This window comes from Macaca nemestrina, chromosome 1 (assembly GCF_043159975.1).
Source record: "Macaca nemestrina isolate mMacNem1 chromosome 1, mMacNem.hap1, whole genome shotgun sequence".
Classification (NCBI taxonomy): domain Eukaryota; kingdom Metazoa; phylum Chordata; class Mammalia; order Primates; family Cercopithecidae; genus Macaca; species Macaca nemestrina.
Window position 1 is genome coordinate 16385332 of NC_092125.1, and position 13391 is coordinate 16398722.

General features: G+C 41.1%; 1 long non-coding RNA gene across 3 annotated transcripts; it reads right to left on the reverse strand.

Moving 5' to 3' along the window:
- Positions 1 to 1814: 1814 nt before the first annotated feature.
- LOC105464126 (uncharacterized) lies at positions 1815 to 12839 on the reverse strand. 3 transcript variants are annotated; one of them, XR_976658.3, is made up of 5 exons: positions 11174 to 12839; positions 10848 to 10927; positions 10708 to 10750; positions 2652 to 3223; positions 1815 to 2211 (listed from the first exon to the last, which is right to left on the reverse strand). It is a non-coding gene; the product is annotated as an uncharacterized lncRNA (long non-coding RNA). The 3 variants fall into 3 exon arrangements; XR_976657.2 differs by lacking the exon at positions 10708 to 10750; XR_011610455.1 differs by lacking the exons at positions 10708 to 10750; positions 10848 to 10927.
- Positions 12840 to 13391: the final 552 nt, after the last annotated feature.

The following is a 13391-nucleotide window of genomic DNA, read 5'->3' on the forward strand; positions in this document are numbered from 1 at the left end:
TCCTTTGATCTATCAATATCTTGAGATTATTTTAGTTAGCTTGTAATTTGTGGGTGTTTGTGAATGACTATTTTTGCTGTCAAATAACAATTAAAATATACTGTAATATGTTTTCTTATAATGTCTCTTCTATAAAATGAAATTAATATTATATTTCATTTACTCTAGCAGGCATTTAAAGAAGTATTCTTTATTTTTTTTCTTTTTTTTGAGATGGAGTCTTGCTCTCTTGCCCACGCTGGAGTGCATTGGCGCGATCTCGTCTTACTGCAGCCTCCGCCTCCCGGGTTCAAGTGATTCTCTTACCTCAGCACCCCCGAGTAGCTGGGACTATAGGCTTGTACCACCATGCCTGGATAACTTTTCTTTTTTTTCAGTAGGGACAGGGTTTCGGCCAGGCTGGTCTTGAACTCCTGACCTCAGGTGATTCACCCACCTGCGCCTCCCAAAATGCTGGGATTACAGGTGTGAGCCACTGCACCTGGCCTAAAGAAGTATTCTGGTCTTCTCTTTGAATTATATAGTTTATGAATGTTTATTTTATCCTCCAAACCTAGATGGGTTTTTTTGTTTTGTTTTGTTTTGTTTTTTTTGAGACGGAGTTTCACTCTTGTTGCCCAGGCTGGAGTCCAATAGCGTGATCTCAACTCAGCACAACCTCCACCTCCCAGGTTCAAGCAATGATTCTCCTGCCTCAGCCTCCTAAGTAGCTGGGACTATAGGCACCCGCCGCCACACTCGGAGTAGATTCCCTGTCTGGAATCACCGGAAAGTCAAAACAAATCTTAATTTCGAACTTCCTTATAGAATTATTTTCTTTTTTTAAAAAGTAAAATGATAGGTAAGTATTTTGCCATAGAAACCTAGGACAGAAAATTCCCCAGAGACAGAAAGTTGTTTGGCAGGTTGATGCCTGAAAGTCCAGCCCTGTAAGTTCCACCTGTGGTTCCACCAGGAGTCGGCCTGGAGGCAGCCCCGGTCCTCAGGACCTTAGCTTTCTAGGGTACACATGGGACAAAATAACATAATAGATGATCCTGCTTCACAGAGATGATGTGGAAACCAATGGCCTCAGGTTGGAAAAGATTTCAAGTGCCTGAGAAAGTGAGGACAATAAAAACGCTAGTGATTGTTACTATAACAATTATAATACCATATGATTCTGCAAGTGCGAGGCTGTAGCCCTGTGGGTGCTTACTAAATATTAATCAAATGAATTAATGCACCAAAAAAGATTCATGGTTTGAAAATAATTCGACAAATCACCTTAATGTTTCCAAGATTGAGAAGTATTGCAAACATTTTAATGGCTTTTTCTTTTATTTAACTAAAAAATATTTTATTTTTATCCTTAACTTTAACCCTAATGTTGTTGTTTTTTAAATATGTGTGCTTTCACACAATCTAGTTCACAAAATTTCTAAAATACTGTATGACGGGCCAGTCGCAGTGGCTCATGCCTGTGATCCCAACACTTTGGGAGGCCGAGGCAGGAGGATTGCTTGAACCCGTGAGTTTAAGACCAGACGGAGCAACAAAGTGAGATTCTGTCTGTAAAATTACCCGGGCGTGGTAGTGTGCACCTGTGTTCCCAGCTACTCAGGAGGCTAAAGCGGGAGAATCCCTTGAGCCCAGGAGCTCGAGACTGCAGTGAACCATGATTGCACCACTGCAGTCCAATCTAGGTGACAGAGTGAGACCCTGTCTCAAAAAAAAAAAAACAAAAACAAAAAAAACAAAACTGTATGAGGCTGTGTTGTGCATTTTCTGGCCTTAAAACGATTGACAGAGCTAATAATGGCAACTATTTTAAAAGCCTCATTTATGGTGCCTAATTATGGTGCCTAACTCTGCATCTCAAGTATGTTAGCCTCTATTAATCAATTGCATGTTTTTGTTGATATCCAGGGAAAGCAACACTGGATTTTGTAATCAGGATGCTCTTGCCAGATGTCCTTGGACACATGTGGTCAACAGAGAAAGACTGAGCACTAGGAAGATGAGGAAAGCCTGAAACTGGAGAGTCAATGACAATATTGTGTAATTAGTGGTTTCCAAATTTATTGCACTTGGAAACTCTTATTTATCATGAGGAAAACGATAATGCATTTTCACATGATGTCAGTTGAAATTGTACTTGAGAGGCTGTATCACGTAAAGTGGTTCCCAAAATGTTGTCCTTGAAACAGCAGTGTCAGCATCACCTGGGAACTTGTTAGAAATGCAAATATTCAGACTTTACCTCAGACCTACTGCATTAGAAATTCTAAGAGTGAGGTCCACCAACCGCCCTCCAGGTGGTTCTAGTGCAGGCCAAAATTGGGGAAGCACTGGTATAGTGGCTAATATGGTGCTATGGGTTGAATATTTCCTCCAAAACTGATGTGGAAACTTAATGTCCAATATGTTAGTATCGAGAGGTGGGGTCTTTAAGAGGTGATTAGATCTCAAGGGCTCTGTCCTCATAAATCGATTAAGCCATTCATGGATTAATGGGTTAATGGATTAATGGATTATCATGGGAGGGGAACTGGTGTCTTTAGAAGAGGAGAATGGGAAACCTGAGCTAGCACATTTGCACACCTTCAACATGTGATACCCTGCACTGCCTTGGGACCTTGTAAAGTCCCCACCAGGAATAAGGCTCTCACCAGATATGGCTCCTTGACCTTGGACTTCTCAGCCTCCAGAACTATAAGAAACTTGAATTTAAGCTCAATTTGAGGAAGAGAAAATTGAGTAAGACACGTGGACTGTGAAGATGCCTAAATTTAAATCCCAACTCCACCAACTCACCAACTGGTGACTGAAGCATGCCTCAGTTTCCTCACCTAAAAAACTTTAATAGTATGGACAATACGGTTGTGATTAATTCACATTAAACAGTGCCTGCCACATGATAAATATCCAATAAATATAGGTCACTATGAATCTTTCAGTATTAGAACAATGCTTGCAAGCCTACTGGTTTGAAAATACTTTTTGGTATCCCTGTATCTTGGGATCTGCCCCGGGAATCCTCAAGGTGAGTGTCACAGCAGAGTACATTGAGTTGCCAAGAAAGTGGCAGGACTGTCTAGACTGTCGGGCAAGATTAGCATGTTGTAGGGCAGCCAGGAAAGCACAGCCAGTATTGGGACGAAGTTGGTGTTGCAGCTGGGCTCTCCGGGAGCAGATGGTGAAGTGGAGTTACAGGTGCAAGATGTTTATTAGAGACCAACACCTGTGAAGAGAAGGGGGCGGAAGCAGGAGTGAATAGAGGAAGATGTTGAACTGTGTGATACAGACCCAGTGAATCTTTGGCTGATTTGGTGGGAAGCTCTGGAGCTACGATTGCTCATCAGAATGTGCCCTGGTTGGCCAAATAGTCCCGCTGGAAGGTCATGGACCTTGGACCAGGTGGCCTCTGTGACCCAGGCAGATCCTGAAGAAGCTGGCAGCAGAGCAGCACATTCTTCCTTTAAGGAGGATCAGGGCAGCCCACTCCCTGCTTACCACAGTCAGTAGCAGGAGATTCAAAGTAAAGGGAGAGACAAATTGAGAACTAGATAGGCAATTCATTCAACTGTAGATCTCAGTGAAGCACTTCGCTCTGCTTTTTAGCTACTATAGCATACACAGACCGTTATAGTTCTGGGTGCTACACTTAAGGGAGTTGATATTCTAAAACCATGACATTTGCCTTATTTTATACCTAGGACTCTTGAGACACATGAGATGTTGCATTGTTAAAGTGAGTTTTTATGGCAGTGATTCTCAACAATGGGGCACGCTCACTTACAGAAGAGCATTTCAGAAGGTGAGGGGCACCTGTGCTGTTTGCTCAGATGATCCTAATATGCCTGCCAAAGCATACCACTCCCCAAGGGAATTCCAGGTCTAAAGGAACTTAAAACTATACCATATAAGTGGAGGGAATTTAATATTTAGCCTGCAAAAGAAAAGAAACTGGATGAAATAGATACGTTAGTGAGACTTCTCAGAATTAAGTAATATATGGATGTTTTATAAAAGAAGAACAGTCAAAGCTGGGATTGCCTGAGATTAATTGCACCATAATATTAGCAAAATACATAAAACATAAAGCCAAGCATACATTTGCAAAGCAAAAATAAAATATTTATTAATTAAATACAAAAAAGCCAATAAAAATGCATAGCATTAATTTAACATGGTGGCTGATTCCGCTTTGATGGAACTAAATAACAGTATGAATATGGTACTGATGCTATAAAGCTATTGTTTTTAGAGTTGGCATGCCACCATATGCCATGAGATCACTTAATTTTGCCACCACTTCCTTCTATTCAAACTACTACTTAAATTATAGGCTGGTATATAGTTTAAATCATTTAATTATATAGCGTGAGGCAATGCCATCTGGCATTTATTCAGCTCAAATGCATCACTTCTGAATTAAGCCTGTTCTGTTCTCTTCTCCTTTCCCCAAGTATAAGACATTGTTTGATTCTTTGCTCACAAACATCCCTTTTTTTTTGGATAGCTATTCTTTCCCAACTCCTGTGTGCCAATGAGCAGCAAAGCATAGTATCTTAGCCTCCAAGAGAGTCCCCACGTGACCTAGAATTGCCGAACAGAACACTCATTCCCTCTGGTCGTGTAAGTGGGCAAGTGACTCCAGCAGGTGCAATTAGATCCCTTCCCTGGTACTATATACTTGGCTACTGAAAGAATGTAGCTCTTTCTTTCCTCTAAGGTTGTTTCACATGGGTGTTATAAACCCTGTGCTCTAATGTGGCCATCCCCACCACACCTCACCCTCAACCCACTCCCACCTCCGGAGGAGGAAGCCTGTTAGTGTGATCCACACACAGCAAGCAGTGTAACCGAGAGATGAACCGTCTTAGTGACATCAACTGGGTCTCGAGGTGACCGCCACCCTTGGCGTGCGAAGACAGGGGTGCCAATAAATATTCTCATTTAGCTTCAGCTAGTGAGCATAAACAAGTCCAAGTAGCCTTGTAAGCTCATTTTCTACCCGTTTTCAGTAGCTTCACAAGATCTAGCTTTGCAGGCCTGCATGAGCTCCACAGAAGAACTGAACGACACTGGCTGCTGCGCCCCAGAGGCTGTCTCTTTCCAGAAATGCCAAGTTCTTGAGCAAGGAGCTTCCACCGTTACAGCACCACATAGATGTCTCCTATCAAAATGTAGCAGACTGCCGGGTGCGGTGGTGCACACCTGTAATCCCAACACTTTGGGAGGCCGAGGTGGGCGGATCACCTGAGGTCGGGAGCTCTAGACCAGCTCTAGATCAGCATGGAGAAACCCTGTCTCTACTAAAAATAAAAAATAAAAAAAATTAGCTGGCCATTGTGGTGCATGCCTGCAATGCCAGCTACTCAGAAGGGTGAGGCAGGAGAATCGCTTGAACCTGGGAGGCGGAAGTTGCACTGAGCCGAGATTGGACCATTGCACTCCAGCCTGGGCAACAAGAGTGAAACTCCGTCTCAAAAAAAAAAAAAATGTAGCGCATTATAGATGTGGAGTCCCTGCATGGTGCGGGCATTCTCCCACTGCCTGGCCCTGGCACATCCCTCATCGGGTTAAAGAAAATCTGTGAGACTGTGTGTACTCTGCTACTTCTGGCTTGAAAGATTTTTCCTCAGTTAACCACATTTGATCTTTGCAGGACACAGGACTTCTGGTGTAGGTATCCCTGTCTCTTTTGCAGAGCAGCTAGTTTGGATTCGTTTTTTATGATCAGCAACGGAGTCCTGACAAATTTAGCCCACAGTAATAAGGCCAGCCCTATTCAGCACCACTGCAGTCACAGACCCAAATGCAAAGCCAAGCACTGAAAACTGAATGGTAGCACTTGCGGTTAACAGGACCATTCAGACTGTCCAGATATGCATACCACACAGGTATACGTCAGATTACCATGCTTCGAAAGTGCATGCACACGCAGGCACATGCAGATGCCCACACAATCCTTCAAGAGAACTCAGAGCCCTGCGACTGTAAATGTGAGCCCGGTTTGAGAAACGCTTGAGCTAAGTGACTAAGAACATGCTGTGCCTGGAGTTCTGATGATAATCCTTTCGTGTTCATCCCAATGACAAAATCACGACTTTCCATGAAGCTATACCTTGTAGCTTTTCTGTTTTTCTTAGCTCTTTCTGAAGTATAAAACCTCCAGTTTTAGTTAGTAACTTAGTTAAGGAGAATTCTGGTCATATCAAACTAGACATTTTTCAGAAATTCAGTTTATGAAGTTGTAAAGTTATTTGCAACTGTGAGGATATTTGGATTGAGAAAAATATGACCTCTGGTTTTTGTTTTTTTTTTTCTTCAAGAGCGAGAGGACACACTTATGTTCCTAAAGAAATCTCTTTGTGTTATAATTTCAGAATTTTTAAAGATGGCTCAGGAAGTATATGGTGGTAGGGGTGGAGGAGCTTTCTAAGAATATACCACAGGTTTAAGTCAGGGTTATGCTAGACTGGCAGAAAATTAATAATTTGGAGCTTTTCCTCAGATATAACCTTAAAGTCAATTTGGGGGATTCTAAGTTAGCACAAGTGTGCCTTTAATATTAGCCTTAAATCTAAAGTTCAGTTATTTGTGGTTATAAGATATTTCAAAGTAGAGACTTTACAAGAGTGAAAACTATTAACCCAGTTCACCTTGGCCCAGTTCTAACTTGGGTATATATTTGATAGGAAGCAGGATAATGTAGTAGCAATAAATACAGCTTGGGGCTAGAAGACCATAATTCTAGTTCTGTTCTGCCCCTCATATGGCCATGGATGAGTTAGTTAACTCTAAGTAGGTGATTTCAAAGTGGGGGCATGCGTGTGTTTGAGATGACCCACTGGGGTAAGGAAGAGGAATACCAGAATTTCTAGTTATGCCTATTTTCATTAAACCATTTAAAAAATTTGAGCATGTGGGCCAGGCGCAGTGGCTCACACCTGTAATCCCAGCACTTTGGGAGGCTGAGGCAGGAGGATCATGAGGTCAGGAGATCGTGACCATCCTGACTAACACAGTGAAACCCCGTCTCCACTAAAAAATACAAAAAAATTAGCCGGGCATGGTGGTGGGCTCCTGTAGTCCCAGCTACTTGGGAGGCTGAGGCAGGAGAATGGCATGAACCCGGGAGGTGGAGCTTGCAGTGAGCCGAGATCGCACCACTGCACTCCAGACTGGGCCACAGAGCAAGACTCCATCTCAAAAAAAAAAAAAAAAAAAAAAATTGAGCATGTATTGTTTTACAAGGTACATTAAACTTTAATAAATAGTACATAATTACAATTCATAAACAGATATACACACATTTTTATTAAGAGTATAAATGAAAACATATTTAGAGACTATAGTCCTACACTTTGGTTTCTGTATAAATTAAAGGTGTTGTACTGGGGTTCTCAATGTTTGAAAAATACACACACACACACACACACATACATTTTTGTATATTACATTTATAGGTTCTATTTATATATTCTACTCCTTTAATCAGCAAGAGCATTCTCTGGCTTCCCTAAGGGTTCCATGGTTATAATAAAATAATGTACTCCATAATTGAGTTTACTTTATGGTTTACCCCCAACAAGGTTCTCTCCAGTAAAAGGCGATTTAGTTGCTGATTTTGTAGCTTAGAAACTGGGTAACTTTGAGATGAAGCTGTCAACAGTGAAATTTAAAAGAAATGAATGAAACATCGTTACATTTGATCTGTGTTTGCTCACCTGAGAGGCTAGAACCCTGTGCTTCTTTCCATGTGTCTGACCTTTAAGGATTTAAGTAGTTTGAAAAAGTGGTTTACAAATTATAAAAGTTGCTGTCCTGGGGTTTTAGCTAAGTCTAGGCTTAAGAGAATATGTTCACTCTTTTGTGATATTTATCAATTCTGGCTCATGACTGAATTCTATGACTTCCTGTGCTTTGAAGACTTTAAAACTTGATGGAAAACCCTAATGGTCCAGGTTTGTATCTTCGCCTGATAAGAGAGGCCTTATGCAATAGACTACTTAGAAACAATAAAATTCACTTAGCCAAACACCCAGTAAACTCCAGATGGGGTGAAGGTTTCAGTGAAGGCATAAAATTACTAGTCTTTGGCTATGTAAAACGATTTTCAAACTCAAAAAAAAAAAAAAAAAAAAAAAAAACTCTGACAAATCCAATAGGAAAATAGGCAAAACACAAATAACTCTCAAAAATGTACTAGTAAGTAGTATTTATGGGAAATATGAGCAACTTCAACCTTTTTAGTCATTAAAGAAATAAGTTAAAATGAGGTGCTGTGTTTGTCTATGTAAGTGGCTAATTAAAAAATAAAACTTGGCCGGGAGCGGTGGCTCACTCCTGTAACACCAGCACTTTGGGAGGCCGAGGCAGGTGGCTTATGAGGTCAGGAGTTCAAGACCAGCCTGGCCAAGGTGGTGAAACCCCGTCTCTACTAAAAATACAAAAAAATTAGCCAGGCATGGTGACAGGCGCCTGTAATCCCAGCTACTCAGGAGGCTGAGGCAGAGAATCGCTTGAACCTGGGAGGCGGAGGTTGCAGTGAGCTGAGATCGTACCACTGCACTCCAGCCTGGGCGACAGAGCAAGACTCCATCTCAAAATAAATAAATAATACTTTAACCAATTATACAAGCTGATAAAGAAAGGAAGTGAAAGCTGCCTACGACTGTATTTCAGGCAAAAGAATCTTTGCTATATTGTTAATGTTCCCCAGCGACAGCTTAGCCACACCTATCAAAACTTTTATGAATACATCTTTGATTCAGCTATTTTACCTGTTAAGATTTCATCTAAACAAAAACATCATCATGTGCTTGGGAATTTATCTACAAGTATGTTTATGCCAATACTTTGAATAAAATCAGTTGTCATTCATTCCGTGCTTACCATGTGCCAAGTGTTATGCTAAAGTTGTAACATACATTATCTCATTTCAGCCTTGTAAAAACCTCATGAGGCACTCTCTTTATAATTTTCATCAGTGAAGAAGAGTTGGCTGGGCACAGTGGCTCACGCCTGTAATACCAGACTTTGAGAGGCCAAGGCGGGCAAATCACCTGAGGTCAGGAGTTCGAGACCAGTCTGGCCAACACGGTGAAACCCCATCTCTACTAAAAATACAAAAATTAGCCAGATGTGGTGGTGGGCACCTGTAATCCCAGCTACTTAGGAGGCTGAGACAGGAGAATCACTTCAACCCGGGAGGTGGAGGTTGCAGTGAGCTGAGATCACACCACTGCACTCTAGCATGGGGGACAAGAGTGAAATTCCATCTCAAAACAAAAAAAACAAAGAAGACTACTTAGGCTTAGCCATTAGGTGAGTTACTCACAAATGCACAATTAGTAAATTACAGATCCAAGCCATCTATCCACAGAACCTGACATAACAGCAAAAAGAAAAGGAAAAACCAACTACATAAACAAGAAGTTTTTAAAGTCAGTTATAGCATACAGATTATTGTGAAAGCATTTACTAGTGGTAATGCAAAAAAATAATTAAGAACATTGGAAAAAATATTTCTAATGTATTTACTAAGTGAAAAAAGATGAAAAATAATACATATTTTATCTTAGTATTGATAAAATACAGAATAAAATGTTAATAGAATCTGGCTTTAGATAAGGCTATCTAGGATTGTTACAGATACTTCTCTATCCTTTACATTTTCTGCAATTATATGTATTACTGTTACTAAAAATAAAATAAATGAATTAGTGAATAAAATGAAAGAATCATGTATGTCCATAGCCTTGCTCCTGACATATGTTCTGAAGTGGCATGTACATATTTTACATATGAATGTAAATATGTAGAATCCTGAAGTCCAATATATTCATCCATCTTTTCTCCATATTTTCCTGTACCTCTTTTATTAATATTCAAACATGTATATATTTTAAAAATCTATTATAAATATTTTATCATTTAAGAAGAAACATATAAACACATTAAAATTCAAAATTCAACAGAAGGGTGCAAAATAAGAAATAAACTGCCCCCTCAATCTCACTCCAGAACATCCATCCCAAAAGGCCACCATCCCTGACCCTTTCTGTTTTCGGTTCTCTGGTGATTTTACCTCCAAAGCTCAGAGAATACGCTCATGTGTCTCTTAAGCAATTTGCCACCTTCAGACAGCTGATAATTCTTTTGATTCTCCAGTGTGATGGATAACGAAAATAGCTGATACAAAGTATTGTATTGTTTGTAATCTTAGTTTTCATAAAATATACAACCAAAATGTTAATAAGACCTGCCTCTGGCTGAGGGATTATAGGGAGTTTTTATGGTTTTCTTTGTTTATTTCTCTATATTTCAAGTTTTCTACAATCATCCAGTCCAGACAGTTTTATAGGTAGATTTCCAATTTTAAAAACTATAGTTGGTAATGAAATTGTGAATGTCTTCTTCCAAACTTTATAAGCTGAATTGTGAAAAAAATATATATCTATCTGGAGACAAAACTGCTACAAGTCAAATTAGCAATAGACAAACACAATTCTTGTAGGAGAATTCAACATATCAATGACATCAAGTAGACTTTTTAAAGAAAAATGCTGATCACTTTGACATACTATTATGACATTGATTAGCCATGTTTGGATAAGAGCCAACATATTTAACAACAGACGAGCACTGGCTATTCAGCACAGAAGCCAGTCCAATTAGCATGATGCCCACTTTAAACAATCAGGACATACTCACCAGATGGGTTAGTCTGAGTTCTGGCTTGAGACTGGTCATAGGGCTAGAAATGGTGAAAGGAGGTGGAGATACTGCTTAGGGGGATCATCACCCCTCTCTGGGGAGGCCATTATGGGTTCTCCAGGTCAGGGGAGACTCACCTCCTCAGAGAGGGGATGGAAAGCTGCTCCAATTCATAAAGAGGACTTGGCCTAATTGAGAATTTCAGGAAGTGTAGAGACTAGAGTGAAGTAATCAGAATAAATACCATTTAAATGCCATGTTGTAAAAACTCAAAGTTAGTGCAAAAAGATCCATAATGAACAAAATACCAACATTTTAAGTAAAGACATGAAACCACAGGCCAAGTTTACTTACAGAGGATATGATGTAAGAATCCTAAATAAGATACTATGGACTTCTATTGGGGGTAGGATGGGAGGGAAGTGTAGTTTTGAGGCTTTCTGCCATCCTTTTTTACCCTTACCTCTTAAAAGAACTGTAGATTCCTGAGGAAAGGCTAAGGGGTTGAATCCTAGGCAGTCTTATCTCCCTCAGTCTCCCATTCCTATGGAAACCGATGCCAAGGGCTCCTGTGGTCTGTGATGTAGGCACCACAATCGCATTCAGCCAGGTGACCCGCCCCTGCTGCACGCAAGGAGTGATCTCCTACCCTGGGCTGCGCCATTCCAGAAGCCTTAACTAGAATGAACAGAATTTGTCCCGTACTGGGGACTAAAGGTGAAAATGCAGGTGACATTAACCAAATGTCAGGAGGTATGGCTATAAGGAACAGACTTTATTGGGGAATGTCCACACCAAAGATCAACAAGAGAAGGCGCAAGATCTCCCCTTCTGTCATCATTCCTCAGTGAGGTGTGCAGGGTCCAGAGGGCTAAATGACCGAGATGCTGTGCCCAGGGGAAGACGTCCTCTCCCCATCAGCTACTCTATCTCTTTATAGTGTAGGCATGAGAGTGGTTGTAAATGGAGAACATGTTTACTACCAGAGTTAGACACTAAGCTGTCTGAGTTTTGAAGCTAGGTCTTCAGGGAGTGGTCAACTGCAGGCACCTCGTGGTTTCAAGTTATGGGGAAAGACAGTAGTGCCCAGACCTTGAGTTTGAATTCTGGCCACAGTCCATCCCAGGATGGAAGGGGTGCCTTCAGCTCGGACTGGTTCACAGCCTGACAATCTGGGATTTCAATCATCATTCACTGGATAATCTTGCTGGTTTCTAGTAATCAGCTTTCTTTCCCAAAATCATCTTATGTGCATTTACCTGTTTCTCTTTTCTGATAAGACTGCTGTGGTCTGAATGTTTGTGTCCCACCTCCAACTTCTGCAAAATTCCTATGCTGAAACAAGGTGGTGGTGTTAGCAGACAGGGCTTCTGGGAGACGATGAAGTCATGAGGGGCCCACTTTCATGAATGGGATTCAGGCCCTCATGAAAGAGACCCAGAGAGTTGCCTTGCCCTTTCTGCCATGTGAGATTAAAGTGAGAAGATCATCATGTATGAGGAAGTGGCCTTCTCCAGACACTCAATCTGCCAGTGCCTTGATCTTGGATTTTCAGCCTCTAGAACTATAAGAAGTAAATTCTAGGGATTTTTGTTTTGGTTTGGTTTGGTTTGGTTGTTTTTGAGATGGAGTTTCATTCTTGTCGCCCAGGCTGGAGTGCAGTGGCGTGATCTCGGCTCACTGCAACCTCCGCCTCCCGGGTTCAAGCGATTATCCTGCCTCAGTCTCTCAAGTAGTTGGGAATACAGGCACCCACCACCACGCCTGGCTAATTTTTTGTATTTTTAGTAGACACAGGATTTTGCCCTGTTGGGTAGGCTGGTCTTGAACTCCTGACCTCAGGTGATCTGCCCACCTCAGCCTCCCAAATTGCTGAGATTACTGATGTGAGCCACCGTGCCCCACCTTGTTTTGGTTTTGTAGAGATGGGATCTCACTGTATTGCCCAGGCTGGTCTCAAACTCCTAGCCTCAAGCAATCCTCCCACATCAGCCTCTGAAAGTGTTGGGATTAAAGGTGTGAACCACTACACCAGACCTGTTCTTTATAAACTACCCATCCAAGGTATTTTATTATAACAACCTGAATGGACTAAGACAGACTTTAAACAACATAGCTTTATACGTGGAAAATGCTAAGTATTGTCTAAAAATATTGGTATCTTTATATTATTATAATTCTGATAATAATGTCTTATTTCTGTCAGATTTTATTGCATTGACTAGAAATTCCAGAACAATGTTAAAGAATAATGGTAAAAAAGAGTATCATTGTTTTGTTTCCAATTTAAACTGGAATGCTCTAGCTTTTACTTTTGTTTTTGTTTATTATTATTATTATTATTTTAAATGGAGTCTTACTCTGTTGCTCAGGCTGAGTGCAGTGGTGCGATCTCAGCTCACTGCAACCTCCGCCTTCCAGGTTCAAGCAATTCTCTTGCCTCAGCCTCCTGAGTAGCTGGGATTGCAGGCGTGTGCCACCACCCGACTAATTTTTGTATTTTTTAGTGGAGATGGGGTTTCACCATGTTGACCAGGCTGGACTCAATCTCCTGACCTCAGGTCATCTGCCGGCTTCGGCCTCCCAAAGTGCTGGGATTATAGGCATGAGCCACTGCGCCCCGCCTTATTTTGTTTTTTAGCAGTTTAATGTAAGACTAGCTATTGTTCTTAAATATTCTT